The 21,590-nt window shown below is 40.3% G+C and overlaps 1 non-coding gene across 1 annotated transcript; it reads left to right on the top strand.

The window, feature by feature from the left end:
* The first annotated feature begins 5,428 nt into the window (after positions 1-5,428).
* On the top strand, positions 5,429-5,512 carry trnas-uga (transfer RNA serine (anticodon UGA)). The gene has a single exon. It is a non-coding gene; the product is annotated as a tRNA-Ser (tRNA).
* The last annotated feature ends 16,078 nt before the right edge of the window (positions 5,513-21,590 follow it).

A 21,590-nucleotide genomic window follows, 5' to 3' on the forward strand; every position in this document is an offset into this window, starting at 1 on the left:
GACTGTTGAGGAGGACTAAACTAGGACCTGTGTTTTAAGCTTTCCATGGCTTTCCAAGAAATGCATGATGGGAAAGGTCTCTCATCTCTCAAGGTCCTTGCATAAGACTCTGTTGTTCTCGGTAGGGCCTGCCTATCAACAGTGATTCCTGAGGCGTCGCTCAAGGACACGTTCAGCACTGTTTTCATCATTGCCGGAGTTTGTAGGGGTCCCCTACTGGAGCGGCTGGACAATGATGGATGGATGGAAGCAACCCTGTTCATTAGCTCATTGTATTCTTGCAAGACAGGCTTATCTGTAGAAGGTGCTATAGCTTTGGTTGAAGCGCATGCCTTGTAAACAGATCCTGGGTCCAAATCCCAACAGTACCTAGTTATCACTTAATGAAGATCCGGGGTCCAAATCCCAGAAGTGTCTCATTATCAGTTAATATTTATTTTATCTGCACTAAAACAAAAATATTTGTTATTTATTTTTGCTAAAGTGCTTAACAACCATAATTTAATTTTGCCCAGTTGTGGCCTGTTGATGGGCAATAAATATCTAAGGGAATGGATTGGAGCCCTTTTTTAATGCTTTTAACCTTGTTGTTGGGGCTGAATGTGGCCCAGGTGTACACCTTACCCTGTGACATCACTGTTGGTTGAGGTTTCAGGCTGTGATGCTGACTGAGGTCAGAGGTGAAATAAACATGAACTTTACCGGCCCAAGGCCTTTGGCGCTGACTGCCGGATTTTTAACGTCTTCGATGCTTCTGGGAATGAAATTGATATTAATTATTTGATATTGTTGACTATATCGGGATATGCAACTGAAGGAAAATCACCTTCCCCCGCTCTATTACCTCCTCAGTTGAGGTCAACCGCCAATAAACTGTAATTCTCAAAATATCATCCTTCCCTATAGCCTTTGCATCTTGGATATTTTTCTGTTGTTTAGACATGGCTACATTCACTTAAAGTATCCAAAGTGCACAATACTCCACTGTACTCTGTTCAGGGTTTAGTTGTTTTACACCCTTGCCTCCAATATAGCCGTGCAGCCGTGTTCATCCCAGAGGTGCTGTGGCTTAGTTGGTTAAAGTTCACTCTGTGGTGAATGAATTGAGCAGTTGACTGACACAGAACTGTAGTGAGCCAAAGTAGCGCATTTATTAATTAATTTCATTAGTTATCAGCAAATATAACCATTGTGGGCATGTTATTGGTGTTTCTGTGTAATGTAACATGCCTTTTCATTTGCTACCAGGTATCATAACGGGAGTTGGGTTGACATGATGATGACACGCAAACAGAGGTAGTCTCTGCACCAAACAAATTAAGACTTAACATGGTTGGTACTCGTGGAGTGCTGTGGCTTATTGGTTAAAGTGCCGTGTCTTGTAAACAGGAGATCCTGTGCTCATCCCAGCAGCACCCTTGTTGTTGCCGAGAGATTACCTCTGTTGGTGTGTCATCATCTCCTCTGGGGATAAACTTGGATTAGCAGCTACGAGGAACTTGTTGTAAACAACTGAACAGAGTGCAGTTTGGGATACTTTATGTGAATGTAGCCCTATCTAAACAACAGCAAAGCATCCAAATGCAAGGCATATAGATTCTTCCTTCAGTTTCATATCCTAATATAGTCAACTAATATCAATATAAATGTATTAATTTTTATTACAGCAGCATCGAAACGTTAAAATCACCCAGTCAGCGCCCAAGTGCCTAGGCCAGTAAAGTTCATGTTCATTTCACCTCTGACCTCAGTCAGCATCACATGCACCTGAAACCCCACCCAACAGTGATGTCACAGGGACTGGTGTACACCTGGGCCACGTTCAGCCCCAACAACGGTTTAAAAGCATTAAAAAATGGTCCAATCCATTTCACTTTAGATATTATTGCCCATCAACACGCCACAATTGGCAAAATTATATAATGCTTGTTAAGCACTATAGCAAAAACAATGACAATATATACACTCTTTGTATGCAGATAACATAAACATTAACTGATAATTAGGCACTGCTGGATTTGGACCCAGGATCTCCTGTTTACAAGACAGGTGCTTTAAAACCACTAAGCTACCGCCTCCTACAGGATTGCCTGTCATGCAAGATTACAATGAGCTAGTGACCAGGGTTCCAACCATCCAACATCTTTGTCAAGCAGCTCCAGAGAGAGCTATAGAGAGAGAGTCTTCCGCTGAAGGCTCTACCACGTGACTGGGTTTCACCAATCAACGTCGTTGTGCAGTCACTGACCATACTCGATCTCAGCAAACTCGTTAGGCTCGTTCGAGATGAGCCAGGTCTGCGCAGAATCGATCACCGGCGATCGGCGCCCGTTGCATGCCGGTTAGATTTGTGTCCAACTTGATCCCGACTTGCTCTGACGTCATGCACACACTTGGGCAACGGAAATCTCACGAGAGCAAGGCGGGCCGCAGTTCTGAGACGCAGGCGGCGCAGTTGCTTTTCACCGACTGCAAGAGCCAGGCGGACCCAGAGCATGCTGGGAACGCCGGCTTCTCAGCTGAGTTAACAGCTGATTGGTTTACAACATGATGACGTTTTTATAAACTTTTTTTATCGTTTTTTGAATCGGAGGGATTTTAATTACTATTTGTCTGATTAAAGACTTATTCTGTCCAGAACACATGTTGTGTGGCTGATAGTTTTACGTTTAGAAGTCAGACAGACTAAATCTGATCAGATCACGGACCATCTACAGTGTGTTGTTCATTAAATCAGCAACAGATCGCATGTAGAACACTTTGCCAGCTACTCTGTCATAATTAAAACACTGGAGACTGTGTACCAGCTGGTATGTGGGTCTTTATATTTTATTAAATTGGAATCGCACCACAGTGTTTTTGTCACTTCCTGTCCAGCCTGAAGGCGGCTGAATCGGCTGGAAACTGTCCGACTTTACCGCAGCTTTTTGTCACCGCCCCCCGCTGCCCGCCTGCTCTCTACTTTACAGGTTAGGGCAGTTCATCTCGAACAAGCCCATCTTTACTTTATTCAAGAAACTCATGCTTCAGAAGGAGACGCGTCTTTTGGAGGAGTCCATGGGAGAGATGCGTAGTTTTCATTTGGCAGTAATAGGTTGGCAGGGGTTGCTATACTGCAGGGAAGTTCAAGGAACCCTCCTCTCTATAGGATTTAGTAGAGAATAGTTTTTGATCCATTGACCTCTGGGGTTATGGGCCCAGCACGCTTCCACTGTGCTGTTCTGCTCTGCTGTTTGAACTTAGGGTAACATGTAAGCAGGAGCTCTACCACTGAGCTACATACCCTGAAGATTTTCAGATTTGTTGACTTTTTTCTGAGATAGACTTAGACTTATCTTTATTAATCCTTTTGGGATGACTTACCGCAAAGAAATTGAAATATTACAGAATAAAAGAAGAAAACTGGGTAAAACATGTAATAATAATGTTAATAAGTAATGTTTGTATATGGCTTCAACCTGTAAATGCAACTGTTGTGGCTTGAAATCTAACCTGGGCCAAAATGATTTCCCTGCTATGGTATAAATCATAATCAAAAAGTACACACCTGTTGCCTTTCTTCTGGACAATACAAAGTTCACTGCAAATCTTGTAACACACATCTGGGCATTGAGACTGAAAATAAATGCTAAGAGATACATTGGTGGAGATGGGTTGCTTCCAGTACCTATGAGATAATACAAAAAGCAGAGCTACACCTGTTTGGACAAATGTTCATAATCTTTTCAATTAGTTAGAGTAGTTACCAGACACGGGCAAAGAACAAATTGTATGCCCTGCCGTGTCTGTGGATCCTCATGGAGGCAGCTTATTGGTTGATATTTCTCCTTATTTGTACCATAACAGAGATCTACTATTTTTATCAAATCGGGTTGGGCAAGTAACCTTTCTGGCTACTTCTTGACAAATAAAGCAAGTAACCACACAATGAAAACTACTGCAATGGCTGGAAATTGATCCCATGTCAACTGCTTGGAGGCAGCTATGCTCACCACTATACCACCATCACTGGACAACGCATTTGATGTCCTTAAAGGTTGGATTTTTCCTTTTTATTAAATTAAGGCAATAGCTCAATTTCCAAAAGATGATTTTTTGTAATTTCTCTTTTTGGTCACTTCAGCATGGGTTCCTAAACGCATGCACACCCTGTATGCATGTATACCTGCATGTAAAATTAGCCGCATTGACAAAAAAAGAATTTGACAACAGAAAGCACAATTTAAAGGCCACACAGCAACCTACAATGAAAGTGTAATTGCACTGCTTTGAAAATAGTAAGAACCTTCTTTCATCACAAACCTGATGGTGCAGTACTTGCATCCACATGGATCCACTTGCTGTCCCTCTGGCTGTTCCTCTCTCTGTCCCATTTATTTTTCTTCCTCCTCACCCTCTTCTTCTCCTCCTCACACGCCTCTTCTTCATCTTCCTCACCTTCTGGAATATCCCTCTCTGTGTCAGAAGCCTCACTTTCATCACACGCCCTCTCTCCAAACTCCCAAACTCCTCTGGCTCTCCCTCTTCCTGCTCTCCAGTCCCTTGATTTGTTTCTCTCACTGCTGTTTTTCCCACTTTTTGTTTACTAGGCTCTATATCGCTTCCTCGTTTCATGATAATATTAGAAGAAGATAAAACGTAGGGTATGCATTACATTTCCCTCCCTACTCAACCGGGCATAAAGCCTGTTGATTACTTTACACAAATGTAGCTATTTGTTATCGCATGCAACAGCAAAGACGGATGAAGTTACGTGTTCAAAGTACTCACTTCCCGTACTCAAGTAGAAGTAGACTTATTTGTGTTAACAAATACTCTGGTAAAAGTAGAAGTACTGATTTAACTTCTTTACTCAATACAAGTAACAAAGTACAGGCTTGAAATTTACTTAAAGTATGAAAGTAAAAGTAGCCTTGCTGATGTTACTAGAGAGCACGCTGAGAAACTTCAGTGGACATTGAGAAAGGCTCTTTATTCTTTATTCTTTATTCTTTATTTGCCATTGCCTACATTTTAAATGGCCGTCTGCCAATAGGCCTAAAACATATATAAAACATATACTTATTTCTGTGACAGAGACTGGGACTCCAGGTTAATAAGATTCTGACCGAGTAGAAAGATATGAATTGAGTATTTTGTGAGAAATCTGTGTATGTTCCCATCCAATTAGATTCAATTTGGTATTGATGATCAAAATAATAATAACTCCTGTGAAATTATTTGAAACTTAGCTCTGCTAAGGCTGTGTGTGTGGTAATAAAATAAATAAATAACATTGTAATGGCTACCATACACAATGCATAGATCTTACAGTGAGGAAAATAGTATTTGAACACCCTGCTATTTTGCAAGTGCAGCTTAGGCATTATATGGTGTGTTGAGGTGCTACATGAACATTTCTGCAAACAGTCCTAGCACTGCTTATTACGTTGTTGTGGCCGAGTTGGTTAAGGCGATGGACTTGAAATCCATTGGGGTCTCCCCGCGCAGGTTCGAATCCTGCCGAACAACGAGTGCTTTTTTTAAGAATGGTAGCAAACCAATGACACATCAGAGTATACCACATCGCAGATGTGCCTTCATAAACAATATTGTGTTATCTCATAGGTACTGGAAGCCACCAGTCTCCACCAATGTATTTCTTATCAATCTGTCTTACAATATTTGCAGTGAACGTTGTATTGTCCAGCAGAAAGGCAACAGGTGTGTTACTTTTCAACTATGATTTATACCATAGCAGTGCAAGCATTTTGCCCAGGTTTCATTTCAAGCCACCGCATATTTCAATTTCCTTGCGGGAGTCATCCCAAAAGGATTAATAAAGATAAGTCTGAGTCTATCTCAGAAAAAAGTCAAAAGATTTTCAAAATCTTCAGGGGATGTAGCTCAGTGGTAGAGCTCATGCTTTACATGTATGAGGACCTGGCATCTCCAGCAGGTATTATGGTAGAGTCTTTAAAAGAGCTGCAACAGATATTACCTCCTGTTTAATCTGACTGGTAGAAAGCACTTTAAACGTACATGTTTTACAGTTTCTATTTACAGTATTTATTACCTGTAGTGTAGTATATTTACTGTATTACACTCCAGTTTTTATGGGTGTTACAGCGGGAATAAGGAGTATGAGCACTGTAGTTTCTTTTTTTATGGATGAAATAATCTCAACATGCCATTAAGTTTACTCTTCAGCAGGTGGAGACACTTGCAACATCAGATGCTTTGTTAACCATCAACAGACTGGAAATAGACTTGATACTGATACAAAGCACAGGAATTAGAAGAGGATGCTTCAATCCTCAACCTCTGGGTTATGGGCCCAGCACGCTTCAGTGTCTGTGATTGACATTTTGAGGGGAGATTTGGGAACCTGTGGCAACCAAGTTCCAACATCTTACGGCTTGTAAAGTTAAACATTTGGTAGACCCTGCTGCAACTTTTCTTTTATTTGAGCTCCCTTATTACTCACACATTGATTATTCACATGTAAGACTTGTGATTGGCTGGTGTTTTAAAAAAAAAGGGCATTGTGAGTACAGCTATAAACATCAGTAAGGAGTCTACCAAGTTGCCTCTTATCATTTTAGTTTGGACACCCAGTGAGGCTTACAATGTAAAGAGAGGAGCCTGGTTGGGCTAGAACTCTCCTCTGCTGGATCGGGCTGTACTGCACCGCCTAATATACACCCTTGACATATGGATACTCCTACTATTAATATACAGGCTTATATTGCAATCTCGTCACCCTACATGTAGGTGTCCTATTTAAATAAACACACAGTAGCAAAGCTTATGCAGTGTTTTTTAATTTTACCTGTGTTTTTTTTCTGTGAGGGACAACTCTGTCCGGCTTATTTATGTAGCATGGAAGCTAGCATTGGCTAACTAGCAGCCAGCCTGCTTCCAAACAAATATTTTAATTATCTCAAACTTTTTAACAGTCAAACTGAAACACTGGCGGTGAGCTCCAGGTCCTGCAGCTGCTGACGGAATGGATAGCTTCAGACCGTCACCACTATGTTGGTGGAATAGCAAGCTAGCGTTGGAAAACTAACCCCGCTTATAAATAAATACATTTAATTATCCTAACACTTTAAACAGTCAAACTGAACACTGGCGGTGACTCCAGGTCTTGCAGCCACGGACGGACCGCCATCAATGGGTATAATGCGTGCCTTTTAAATTACATTTTTATTTTTTTAAGCAGGCTGGTTGGTTAGTTTGCTAACGCTAGCTTGCTATTCCACCACACTGGCGGTGGGCTCCCGGGGGGTTGCGCCGCTGCTATCGGGTCTGGAGCTTTCCATGTCCCGCTGGAGATCAGATCCCGTTGAGGTCGGCAGCGGAGATTTCTAGCGAGAGTTGTCCCTCATCTGAGGATAAAACCCTGCTGCCCCCCCCCCCCCCCCCATCCTGTTGGCTCAGAGCTCCACAGACTAAGTCCACAGGTACAACTTAGTTTTGCACCAAATGTATCGCAAGAAGTGTTGCAAAGTCGAGGGTGCAGACTCGCCGCTGTGGAAAAGTGACTGAAGTGAAGAAAAAATGAATAAAGTACAAGTAGAGAATTTTTTTCTACAAGCTCTCAAATCATATTCTCTAAGTGCTCACATCACATCTACGCGCTCTCACATTTGCACCATATTTACCTTCATATTCTTTGTTGAACTTTATTGCTTTACAAACACCAAAGCAAGTAAGCGCTGTGACTAACATTACTCTTCTGAAGTGATTTTGGAGAGGGAAATTAGGTAGAAATACTCTGGTTGACTAGCATGACACCATTGTATTCATATAATAATCAATCCAGGTTAACGTGAATGACAGTGACTGCATGTTGCTTCCTCTAAATTTCAGGTTGTGGTCGACTAGCGAGGCCAGCTCGTAGTTTTGATAAACTGACCAGACCTGCATGCCTCTTGTTTTCTTTGGGCTAGTTGTATTAGCTTTAGCCTGGCTGGTAGCAGCTTTCTGCTTGTTTCTTTAAGCTAACTATATTAGCTTTAGACCGGCTGGTAGCAGCTTTCTGCTGGTTTCTTTAAGCTAACTATATTAGCTTTAGACCGTCTGGTAGCAGCTTTCTGCTTGTTTCTTTAAGCTAACTATTTTAGCTTTAGCCTGGCTGGTAGCGCCTTTCTGGTTGTTTCTTTAAGCTAACTATTTTAGCTTTAGCCTGGCTGGTAGCAGCTTTCTGCTTGTTTCTTTAAGCTAATTATATTAGCTTTAGCCTGACTGGTTGCAGCTTTCTGCGGTGGGAAATGGGGGAAATGGCCGGGAGACGTTGTGATTAGGTTGCCTTAATCAGGGGGTTTAGTTGTATTTGAGAGAACATAAAACCCCACTACTGTAGCGTCACTCACTACCCATCAATACTATGACATCACTGTGTCAGAGGCAGCTGTTGCCAACGGTAGGCTACTTTTCTACACACAGAGAGCCTCACTTCCCATACCAACCCCATCGGACTACGTCACATACATACGTTGCCCACATGCTACCTGTCTTAAAGGGGAATGGTCGGATGGTAATAATCATGTAAAGGAGAAACGGTGAAAGGTTACTTTTCTATCAAGCGCAAAAAAGTATTAACGTCAACATCGTAACGTCCTGCAATGTGACTTTCGCGCATGCGCACATCGCGATGTCAATGCTAAAACACAATATTGTTCAGCCCTAACTGACGGTATACGTCAGTAAGCTAGTTTGCCACTTTTATCTTGGTAATGCCACATGTAAGTATATCTTAGTTTATTTAGATACCCAACATAGGTTATACTACGTACACTGTATAACAATACATTACGTGTTTCTTTATTTCATCTTACATTTTGCTAGCCTGTTGTGTAGTTATATTGTTTTTTTACAATTATCTTTGTTTAATATCTGTGACTCATTACTATCTAAGTAACTGGTCATTGTGTTTTCTCCCAGTTTCCCTTTGTTACTCAAATACACGTGTTACAAGGATCCCGTCGCCAGTGCTTGATGGTGGAAGGTGTTTAGCTGCTGGTCAGATTGTACAGCGTTACGTACGTGAAGGACAAGACTATTTCATGGTAAGTATTTCCAGGTGATCTCTGCCCTCTAATCTCTGCACCTCTGTTATTCTAATATTACCATGTATAAAATTGAAACAGGCAGTTTTGCATTTTCCACCACTGATTCAGGGTTTTTATTTCAGAAACTACCGGAAGCATTTCCAAGTAATCACTACCCTCTGTTTTTGTATTATTACCATGTAATTAAATCGAAACAGGCAGTTTTGCATTTTGCACCACTGCCTTCTAAATCTCTAACCATGCGCCATTCTCTTTCTTGCCTAAACAGTATAACCAACATATGTTAAATTAAATTTGATAGATGTAACTCCCTGATGGTCTAATGGCTAGGATTTGGCGCCCTCACCGCCGCGGCCGGGGTTTCAATTCCCGGTCAGGGAATGGTCAGGACTTGACAGATACAGATTTAAAAGAGCAAGTTTTTGGTTGATTTGTCAAATTCTTCTCATTAGTTTAACGTTTTAAAGAGTACCATTTCCTTTAAATTAGACCCCGACAGTGGATGTATCCTTTTGTCATCATTGATGGGTCATAACACTTCATCTGCCTCCATCTCAATAAAATTTTTTTCATTTTTTCAAGCAGTAACTAAACCCAACCAACATTTTAACTGAAAACCAATGTATGTGAGTGTCAAGTAATGTTATTGTTGGATTCAGTCCAAATTTTGACATTTTAGCGCAATGCGAAGGTGCATAACAGATTTTTTTTCTACATACCTGGAGCGATGCAAAGCAGGGGTGGCCAACTAGTCAAGGAACAGCAAGAGACTTGGTATTTAAGAATACAAACTGACTATGTGACAGATGTGTAATCTGTCATGTCGTTCCTTCTGAAGCTCTAGCCAGGCGCCATTCCTCGCCTAAAACAATATGAGTCATTCCAGTAAGTGAAAAGAAAACTCACATCTACAAAGATAAATTGAAAGATGACTCCCTGATGGTCTAGTGGCTAGGATTTGGCGCTCTCACCGCCGCGGCCAGGGTTCGATTCCCGGCCAGGGAATGGTCAGGACTTGACACTACAGGTGTGACTTTGAAAGACTAAGTTCCTGGACTTGTTTTGATTTGTCAAATTCTTCCTCATTAGTTTAAATGAACTGACAACATCAGTTATATGACTTACAGTTCTCAAAGACGCACAAAATCTCAACTGGTTATCCTTTAGACAGCTAGTCTCTTTTTCTTTTCTCTCACTTTTTGTCTCTGTCTGGCCTTATGTATTTGCTTTATTACATCAAGTGACCTGCATACCAATGACCGTAAAGATTAATATGTACAGTACATGGTTTTCAGAACTGTACTTTCAGATAAAGGTAAGGCCACTTGGGTTATCTTTGGGCTGCTGTATATCTCCTGCAGAATGATAAATCCCAGGTTGGCTTACTCCAGGTTATTTAAGCAACAAACGTCCCTGGGTGGACTTGAACCACCATCCTTTCAGTTAACAGCCGACTGCGCTGACCTATTGCGAACAAGGTGAGGGCCATGTTGGGCCTCTGAGCATCATTTATAGACTAATTAATTATTCTCGAGTCAAATTTTTTTGGAAAACACATACTAACATGAACATAGAAGGGCCATGTCGGGCCTCTGAGCATCACTTATAGACCAGTAATTATTCTCAAGTCAATCTTTTTATTGGAAAACACAAACTTACATGACCATAGAATATTTTTAGTTTTCTCCTTTTTAAGTAATGCATTTAGTATCTCCATACTTCCAGCCAACAATCTCCTATATTACTGACACATTTCATCTATCCTCCATCTGTACAGGCTTAGCAATATAATTAAAATATAAAAGTAAAAGTAGCCTTATGAATGACAAAGCTCCCTGGACCAGACAGATGTTCCTAGAGAGCACACTGAGAAACTACAGTGGACATGGAGAAAAGACTCTTTATTCTTTATTCTTTATATGCCATTGCCTACATTTAATGGCCGTCTGCCAATAGGCCTAAAACATATATAAACATATAGCCTATTTATATTGACAGAGACTGGACTCCAGGTTGATAAGATTCTGACCGAGTAGCAAGATATGAATTCAAGTGTGATTTTGTGAGAAGTCTGTGTATGTTCCAATTTAATTAGAGTAAATTTTGTAATGGTAACTCCAGGGAAATTATTTGAAATTTAGTGAGGACTAGATTAGAACTGGATTTAAAGCTAATTCTGGTTTCCAACTTCGGCCCAGGTGTGTCTGTTAAAACACAGATGGAGACAACTTCTCTCTGTTGATTTTACAATCAATCATCAGTATAAACATGGGGGGGGGGGGGGTGGGGGACAGCTCTGCTATGAATGTGTGTGGTAATAAAAGAAATAAACAACATTGTAAAGATCAAGCTCAAGATCAAGATAACTTTATTGTCTCCTGAGGGAAATTTGTCTTGGGCATCAGTACTACATTATGCTGCAGTAAACAACATTAAACACAGAGACTTTTTCACACACATACAACATACAAGCCACCCTACATTGCAGACAATGCACAAGTATCATGACCTTCCCCTGTCAATTGATTACCAAGTCAATAAAAAACAGAATGATAAAACAGATAATTCTGTATAAATTACACTAGAGCACATCTAAGAAAAACAATATGACAAACAAAATACAACCGCCACAATACTATATAAGAGAATCACATAAGATCAAATAGTAAAAATTGAACTAAGCTAGTTAGACCATGATTAAAAATAACTAAATAAAGTGCCGTAAGTGCTTCAAGCTATTTTGTTCCGTGCAGATTGTTTATTTAGGAGCGCTATGGAAGTTGGAACGAAAGACAGCCCATAGCGATTACTTTTCCATCTGCTAGCTCTAAAGCGTTTCCCCGAAGGTAAAACATTATATTCTGAGTGCAAAATATGTGAGGGGTCATTCAGGATTTTCTGAGCCTGGGTGACAACTGTTTTTTCAAAGATGGTCTGAAGCGAAGTATACTCTTTCTTTCCCATAACCTTCATTGCTGTTTTTATTAGTTTCTCAATTTTTGATTTGCACTGGATGGTAAGGGTGCCAAACCAGGATGCCATACCATATCTGATCAGACTTTCCAGTACAGAATTGTAGAATGAAGTCATGATCTTGGTACTCACCCCTACCAGTCTCAATCTGCGGAGAAAATGCAGTCTTTGCGCCAATTTGGCACACAGATAGTCAACATGAATATTTCCTTTTAGTAGGTTATCTAATTGTATACCCAAGTACTTATAAGAAGTTACTTGCTCAATTTCTCTATCCCCGATGATTACATTGTCATGGACACACACTTCTCTGGGATCAAATATCATCTCTTTTGTTTTTGTATTATTAAGGATGAGATGATTCCTCGCACACCAGTTCTTAAAGACGTCAATCTCCCTGTAATAAGTAGAAGGGCAGTCACCAGCATGCAATAAACTTAAAATAATTGTGTCATCAGAAAATTTTATGACATAGTTGTTGGACTCACTACGTCTGCACTCGTTGGTATAAAGTGTGAACAAGAAAGGTGAGCTAACAGCTCCTTGAGGTAACCCTGTACTACAATGTTTTATCTTAGAGAGTGTAGCATTTACCCTCACTTGTTGTGACCTATTTGTTAAAAGAGAATAAAACCATTTGATAATAAAAGGATTGACTTTCATGTCCACAAGCCTCTGAACTAGCAAATGAGGGCGGACCGTATCAAAAGCAGAACTAAAATCAGCAAATAAAACACGTGCATAGGCATCGGAATCTTCTAAGTGCTTCCTTATTAAATGAGACACTGTAATGACGGCATCAACAGTACTACGCCCTTTACTATAAGCGTACTGGAAAGGATCGACACAAAGAGTTACTTCCTGTCTAAGTAAGTTCAGCATTACTCTCTCAAAACACTTTATTACCTCGCATGTAAGGGCAACATCTGGACCTATAGATTTCTATTGCCAACTTTGCTAAATATCAACTGTACCTGCAAAGTGTCAATTATCATTTGAGCTGAAGTGGCATTAAAGGAGTCTAAAAGCTCGACCTTCCCAAGAGAACAGTCATTCTGTGCATCATATCTTAAAAAGAAGGCATTTAATTCATCAGCTCTGACGCTGTCATTCAGTGACAATCTGAGTTTTTTTTAGGGTTCATATTAGTTATGTGTTTCATTGAATTCCACAGTTTTTTCTTGTCCAAGGAGCAAAAGTTCTGTTCAATGGATTGTCTGTGGTTTTCTCTGGCCTTCCTCAGCATCTTGTTTAGATCCTTTTGTGCAGCTGCCACCTCCTGCCTTTTGAAGGCCAGCTTTTTTTTATTATTACATGCTTTCACCTCCTTTGTGATATATGGCTTATAGGGCCGAATAATTTTGCACGCATCACTTTTCAGTTTTTTATTTGCTAAAAAAGTTTAAAATATCCAATAGATTTCGTTCCACTTCACAATTGTGTCCCACTTGTTGGTGATTCTTCACAAAAAATAAAATTTTTATATCTTTATGTTTGAAGCCTGAAATGTGTCAAAAGGTTGAAAAGTTCAAGGGGGCCGAATACTTTCGCAAGGCACTGTATACATACATCAACTTTCTTTTTGACTAATGCATATACGCATCAACTTTCGTTTTGATAAATGCATATACACATCAACTTAATTTTAGATGTATGCATACACATATTAACTTTCTTTTATATTAATGCATACACACATCAAATTTCTTTTTTATTAGTGCATATACACATCAACTTTCTTTTTGATTTATCATCCCCATTCATTATGTCATCATTACAATTCATTATGATATCAACTTTTTTTAAATAAATGCATATACACATCATCTTTCTTTTAGATTAATGCATATACACATCAACTTAATTTTAGATGTATGCATACACATATTAACTTTCTTTTATATTAATGCATATACAGATCAACTTTCTTTTTGATTTATCATCACAATTCATTATGACATAAACTTTCTTTTTAATAAATGCATATACACATCAACTTTCTTTTAGATTAATGCATAAACACATCAACTTTCTTTTAGATTTATAAATATTAGGGGTGATCCGAGTATCCGGCTGAAACGAGTATCCGGTACGGATAAAGCACTTTTGCCGAGTACAAGTATTATCCGAGTAATATGAGTCAATATCCGTGCTCGGATTGAATAAAACTCCTCAACTGGCCGCGCAGCGTTCTGTGATAATCACAGCGCCCCCCCCCCCCCTACAACCCGCTCGGATCAATCACACACACACAGAACATGGAGAAATGCGCTCTCTCTCGCTCTCCTCTCTCTCTCTCTCTCTCTCTCTCTCTCGCTCTCTCCTGCTCCGTCAGTCAATTCGGTCTGCGGATCTGTTCCGTTAACGTTTAGGGTTTCTTCAGCTTCAGGTTTGTTTTAACTTCGGTTTGTAGTCCTTACATAGTAACCAGTAGATTTCTGGTGAACGTGGGGTTTGTAGTCCTTACATAGTAACCAGTAGATTTCTGGTGAACGTGGGTTTGTAGTCCTACATAGTAACTAGTTTTCTGGTGAACGTGGGGTTTGTAGTCCTTACATAGTAACCAGTAGATTTCTGGTGAACATGGGGTTTGTAGTCCTACATAGTAACCAGTAGATTTGGTGAACGGGGGTTTGTAGTCCTACATAGTAACCAGTAGATTTCTGGTGAACGTGGGGTTTGTAGTCCTTACATAGTAACCAGTAGATTTCTGGTGAACGGGGGTTTGTAGTCCTTACATAGTAACCAGTAGATTTCTGGTGAACGTGGGGTTTGTAGTCCTTACATAGAACCAGTAGATTTCTGGTGAACGTGGGGTTTGTAGTCCTTACATAGTCAGTAACATTTAGATTTAAACATTTAAATTTAGATTTAGATTTAGATTTAACATTTAGATTAGATTTAATATTTAGATTTAGATTTAACATTTAGATTTAGATTTAACATTAGATTTAGATTTGCATATAGATTAACATTTAACATTTAGGTGTAACATTTAATATTTGGATTTAATATTAAAATATTTCCAAGTTGACAAATATTGTTGTAAATGTGCAAGAAAGTGACCCTCAAAAATTTCATACCAGTTTTTTAACATTATTAAAGCTAAATGTGAAAAATGTTGCTGTTATTTTCAGCACGAGCCGCTTTACAAACGGCGCCCCATAGAAATGATCCCTGAAAGTATAGTCTTGTTTAGACTGAGGGGGGGGAACTGCATCTCATTCACTGCAGAGTGATTGTCACTCAGGGTTCAGAGGGACAGAAGCTAATCGTTACGTGCTCCAGATGACTCTGAGGTGAGAAAATCATTTAGATCTTTAAGAAGACCGATATGTAGATTGACTTAGATTTTCAGTCACTGTTGTCTCAATACTTCAGTGTCAGTCTACTTTTTCCTCAACAATAAATGCTCCATTCGAACCTGCGCGGTGAGACCCAATGGATTTCTAGTCGATCGCCTTAACCACTCGGCCACAATAACTTGAAAAGCAAAGATCTGTTAGCACAAATGTTCATAAACTTTTCAAGTGGTTAGTAGTCGTTACCAGACACGGGCAAAGTGCAAATCGTAGTGCACTGCTGTGTCTGTGGATCCTCGTGGAGGCAGCTTGATTGATAGATATGCTCCCTTATTTGTATCATACAGAGATCTAATATTTTATCAAATTAGATTGGGCAAGTAACCTTTCTGGCTAATCTTCACAAATAAAGCAAGTAACCAAACAATGAAAACTACTGCAATGGCTGGAAATTGATCCCAGGTCAACTGCTTAGAAGACACCTATGCTCACCACTATACCACCATTGCTGGACAGCACAATAGTCACTGAAAATCTTGTAACAACATCTGGGCATTGAGACTGAAAATGTGCTCTATCACTGAGCTACAGCCCCTGAAGATTTTCAGATTTTTTAAACTTTTTTTTGTTACACGGAATAAGAGAAGAAGACCTGGGGGGAATATGTAATGTTAATGTTGTATATGGCTTCAAAACCTGGTGGTGGCTGGAAATCAAACCATGGGAAAATGCTTGCACTGCTATTGTATAAATCAAAGTTAAAAAGTAACATCACTCAAAGGAAACTACTGCGATGGCTTGGAATCCAACACCGGTCATTTGCTTGGAAGGTAGCTATGCTCACCACTATACCACCATCGCTGGACAATGCACTGTTGACTGCAAATCTTGCAACACATCTGGTCATTGAGACTGATTTTTGCATTAATTACCATGAACACAAGGAGGTCACTACAACCCACCACACTGTGCTATACAAATTTGCTCAATGTCAAAGGAGTAAAGCAGGACATGGGTAAAGTGCAGAGTTGGTAGACACTTGTTAAGTTAAACATACAATTTATTGTTTTTTAATTCATGCTGCATTATTTCATATCGGAATAAGAGCTCTTCGAGCTCTCTTACAGTCAGGACAACATTTGTTGGAGATGCCTGGGATTGAACCCTGGGGCCTCATACATGCAAAGCATGCGCTCTACCACTGAGCTATATCCCCTAAATGCTCTCTGATTTGTTGTGATTGTTGTGTGCCTTCAATATCACACGTGGATATTATGAAAGAAACTGCCAAGCAAACACTAGCAACACTTTGAAAGGTTCCATGGTGTAATGGTTAGCACTCTGGACTCTGAATCCAGCAATCTGAGTTCAAATCTCAGTGGAGCCTGTTTTTAAGCCACAGCACAGGTGAAAAAGATCAACCTTTCAACTTTCAACATCTAGTTTAAAGTGAGCTTACAGGTTCAAAATGGAGCTGAACACGGAGGAGGATTCCTCCCTAACGGCCGCTCTGCTCTGCTCCGTGCCCCTGCCGTCCGGTAATAGTTAAAGCAGATAAAAACCTAAAGAACACTCAAAAGCTTCAAGATAAAACTTTTTTAAGAAGCTTCTTCACGTTTAAGAGAAGGCCTATTTCGAGCCAGCCTATGAATTGATTCATGAAATCATTTCCCTGTTATTAATATGTAGTCAGTCCCATGTGGTCTAGCGGTTAGGATTCCTGGTTTTAACCCAGGTGGCCCGGGTTCAACTCCCGGTATGGAATCGATGTCTAGTCGATGAAGGTCTGCGGCAAGATCTGTGTCATTGGTCCTGTATTAAATGAGAGCTGTATTAACCCTATGCCCTGATGTGCATTTCCCCAAACCTAACTCATGTAATGATAATAAATAGACATAATATATGTCTCAATGATCAAACATTGTTAAACTTTAACTAGACATGGTGGTGGAGAAAAGGTGACAATCTGAATCCTGACTACCAGACTTCTTGCAGTATTTTATCAACAAGTGATATATGTATTTATTTGCCCTGTTCCTGGCATATCTATGGATGTATTCATAAAATCACTGTTATTATTCAACGTGTCAGTCCCATATGGTCTAGAAGTCTGGATTCTGCCTAAATAACCTTTACATACATTATTAAGGAGTCCTCTGGAGACTACAATCAGTAGATCTGAGAAAGCGTTCAATTAGTTTGATTTTACATTCATTTGGCCTAAGTGGTGTCCAAAAGGTCTTGGTTGCTGCTCTTAAAGACTTTTGATAGTAAGGAAAACCCTGGTTTTCACCCAGGTGGCCCTGGTTCAGCTCCCGGTATGGGAATTGGTATTTAGCTGGTGAAAGATCTGCACGATCTCTGACATTGGTCCTGTATTAAATAAGAGCTGTAGTTATGTACGTAAAAAGGCAAAAAAGTGGAAGGTTAAGTCAAGAAGTGTTTAATAAAGATTAGCACGTACAGCTGTATCTGTATCTGTTAACCATATGAATTATCTGTATCTGTATCTGGCCAAACCCGGAAGTGGACAGGATTTAACCTGGAAGTGGGTTAGGTTGTCATGAAATGGGCGGGGCTTTAACCAGTATGTTATTTTAACCATGCAATTGATATGGGTTGATCAAAAATTTTTATCTTTATTGCTGAATGCCAGGGACCCGAATGGCGAGGCTGCGGCCTCAAGGGTAGTAAAAAGATGACATCGAACAGGGATGGCATTATAAATAAAACAAGGGGGGCTCCAAGACCCAAAGGATGAGGTCATGATGGCATTTGACATGAAATGAAAGCGGTAGGCTAGTACAAAAGGTCACATAAACTAAACATGTCCCTGTGACACAAAGGACAATACAAAAGGTTAGGTTGGCCAGTAATTTTTGCTTTTTAATTTGCGTTGTGATTGTTGTGTGCATTTAATATCACACATGTGGATATTATGAAAGAAACTGCCCAGCAAACCCTTGCTTTACTTATAAAGGTTCCATGGTGTAATGGTTAGCACTCTGGACTCTAAATCCAGCGATCTGAGTTCAAATCTCAGTGGAACCTGTTTTTAAGCCACAGCAAAGGTGAAAAAGATCAACCTTTCAACTAGAGTTAGCACCCAACAGCCTTAAACAGGGACAGTTAGTTTAAACCTGTTTTTATCACTCCAAATCCCCTTTGTGAAAACAAGGACGAGGAGTGAAACACTGACACACACACACACACACACACACACACACACACACAAACGTCATTTTGTCATGTTGCTACTTGTGCATGTGAAGCACCAGTGTTGGCACGCACAGAAACACACACACAGACACACATACACACAGTTTATATTGTCATGTTGCCAATGTTCGCACACACATGCATGCACGCACACACAGAAACACAGCTAAGGAAATGCACTTAGTTCCATTCCATCAATGTTTTTATTTAAAAATCAGATCCAAACCCAACAAGAGAACTGACAGCAGAACTAGAACACTGACAGAGTTCCAGTACATTTCCATCCAACCCTTTGGAGAGGTAAGTCCCACTTTACAGCAGAGCTAAAACTACTTTTACTGAACTGTTTCTGTTTTGTAGAGCTGGATTTTGATGGGGAAGGAGTACATTCACTTCTCTCACATTCTTCTTGCAAATGAATAACTTTTTTGTCAGTTATGTTCCAAATAGCAGTACAGTAAGACGTGCTGTGATCAGAAGATGCAAATACACTTTTTCTTTGGGCTCTGTACCAAATTTGGTGAAGTTTGGCCTTTAGGGGGCGCTATAATCACCGTTCATTGGTTTTCTCTAAAAAGTCAATGCATTTCAGTGGGAGAATTGCAACATGTCTGCCACAGTAAATGCTATAAACATGAAACCTGTGATGATAGTTTGTCATGCCTCTCTGAGGCAGTTATGACCGTAGACATATGAACACACACTGAACTACCACGTTGTTCTACTCCATCTCCTCCCAGCCCTTGACATTTAGCAGCCCATCTCCCAACACACATATACACACACAGACACACAGACACACAGACACACACACACACACACACACACACAGACACACACAGACACACACACACACACACACACACACACACACTAGGGCTGCACGATATTGACAAAATGTGATATTGCAATATCGATTATGAATACTGCAATATCTATATGTTTTCTGATATTTTTGCTGTTGCGCCACAAGGTCTACTTACTAATGCATATACACATCGACTTTCTTTTTGATTAATGCATATACACATCAACTTTCTTTTACATTGTCCTTCGGGACCAGGGGACCCGTGGCATTGGCCTTATGGGTCCTTGGGACCCGTGGCATTGTCCTTTGGATCCCGGGGAACCTTGACGTTGTCCTTTGGGTTCCAGGTACCCGTGGCATTGGCCTTATGGGTCCTTGGGACCCGTGGCATTGTCCTTTGGATCCCGGGGACCCTTGACGTTGTCCTTTGGGTCCTTTTTATGGGTGTTACAGCAGGTATGAGTAGTTTCCATTTTTATGGATGAAATAAACTTGACATGCCGTTTAGTTTACTCTTCAGCAGGTGGAGACATTTCATTTCAGACACAGATGCGTTGTTAAACATCAACAGACTGGAAATAGACTTAATAGGAATTAGCAGAGGATGGCTTCGATCAATCAACCTCTGGGTTATGGGCCCAGCACGCTTCCGCTGCGCCACTCTGCTCTGCTGTTCAACTTCAGGGGCTGGAAAATCTGAAAAACAAATTCACATTTCTGTTGTCTAAAACAGTTTCTATCTGTATGTCCTATTTGTAAAAATAAACATAATAAACATTATAACTTGTATAAAGCACATACTATTTACTTACTATAGCCATAAAGGAAATGCTTGTGGCTTGAAGATCGAGGTCCTGCTCATAAAACATCAAACAGGCGCAGTCTCTGTGGCGCAATAGGTCAGCGCAGTCGGCTGTTAACTGAAAGGATGGTGGTTCAAGTCCACCCAGGGCCGTTTGCTGCTTAAATAACCTGCAGAGAGCCAACTCTGTCTTCAGCTCCTTGCTGTCTGCAAGTTGTCTGGTCCCACTCCAACCATCATTTCAACTGCTTTCCTAAACCGAATAGTGATTTTTTTTTTAAATGACTTTGCTGCTTTCTTTACCCACTTATCCTCTCTCTCACCAAACATAATACTGCTGGGTTATTTCAATATCCACATGGACAATATCAACCTGCCTCTCACCAAAGACTTCACCTCCTCCTTAGACAGTTTTGGATGTCAGCAACATACCACTTTTCCGACACACTCCAAAGGACATATTCTGGACTTAATCTGCTGCTCTGGTTGTAACCCTGTCTGACCTTACAGCAGATGAACTCCCTATAACTGACCATTTTCTCCTCTCATTTACAGTGAAACTCCGTCTCTCCATCTCAAAAATACCACGCCTTATTTCATTTTGGAACACAAAGAATATCAACCCCGCCACACTCACTTCAACTATTCACTCCTTCTGCCTTCCTGACACTCAAAATCTCTCCACCCCCGATGATCTGGTCTCTCATTACAACACTGGACTCCATGATATTCTGAATTCTCTTGCACCGTTGAAAAACAGATCTGTTTCTTTCTCCGTCTCCGCCCCTTGGTCCACCCCCGATCTTTGTCTCATGAAAGCCAAAGGTCGGCAACTTGAACGTCTCCATAGAAAAACGGGTCTCACTATTCACAAAGAAATGTACAACAACCACATCCTACGTTACAAGGACTCTATTGCCAGCACCAAATCCCACTACTCCCACACAAGAACTTGTGTGCGCAGAGTTGTTACTGTTCGCGTTATACAATTAAATTAATATTTAATGTGGTTTCCACTAGGGATGAGCGAGTACAGCATTATCTGTATCTGTATCTGTATCTGTTTACCACATGAATTATCTGTATCCGGATCCGTACTCGGACTGGGCGGGGCCTAGACTGGAAGTGGTCAGATTTAACCCGGAAGTGGGTCAAGTTCTCTTGAAATGTGCGGGGCTTTAACCGGTATGTTATTTAAGCATGCAATTGATATGAGTTGATCAAAAATTGTTATATTTATTGCTGATTTGAAAACTATTTACATGACAGCATCAAGCTTCAGATCAATGGTGTTGTCATGGTAACAAACAAACTATAAACAAAACGTTTTGCAACAATGAATACAACACATGGGTCGCAATTATGAAGTAAAATGTAATGAACAAGAGTTTTCATACTCAATATAACTTTCTTTTTTTAACTTTTTTATT

This window comes from Etheostoma spectabile, unplaced genomic scaffold (genome assembly GCF_008692095.1).
Source record: "Etheostoma spectabile isolate EspeVRDwgs_2016 unplaced genomic scaffold, UIUC_Espe_1.0 scaffold00018990, whole genome shotgun sequence".
Classification (NCBI taxonomy): Eukaryota; Metazoa; Chordata; class Actinopteri; order Perciformes; family Percidae; genus Etheostoma; species Etheostoma spectabile.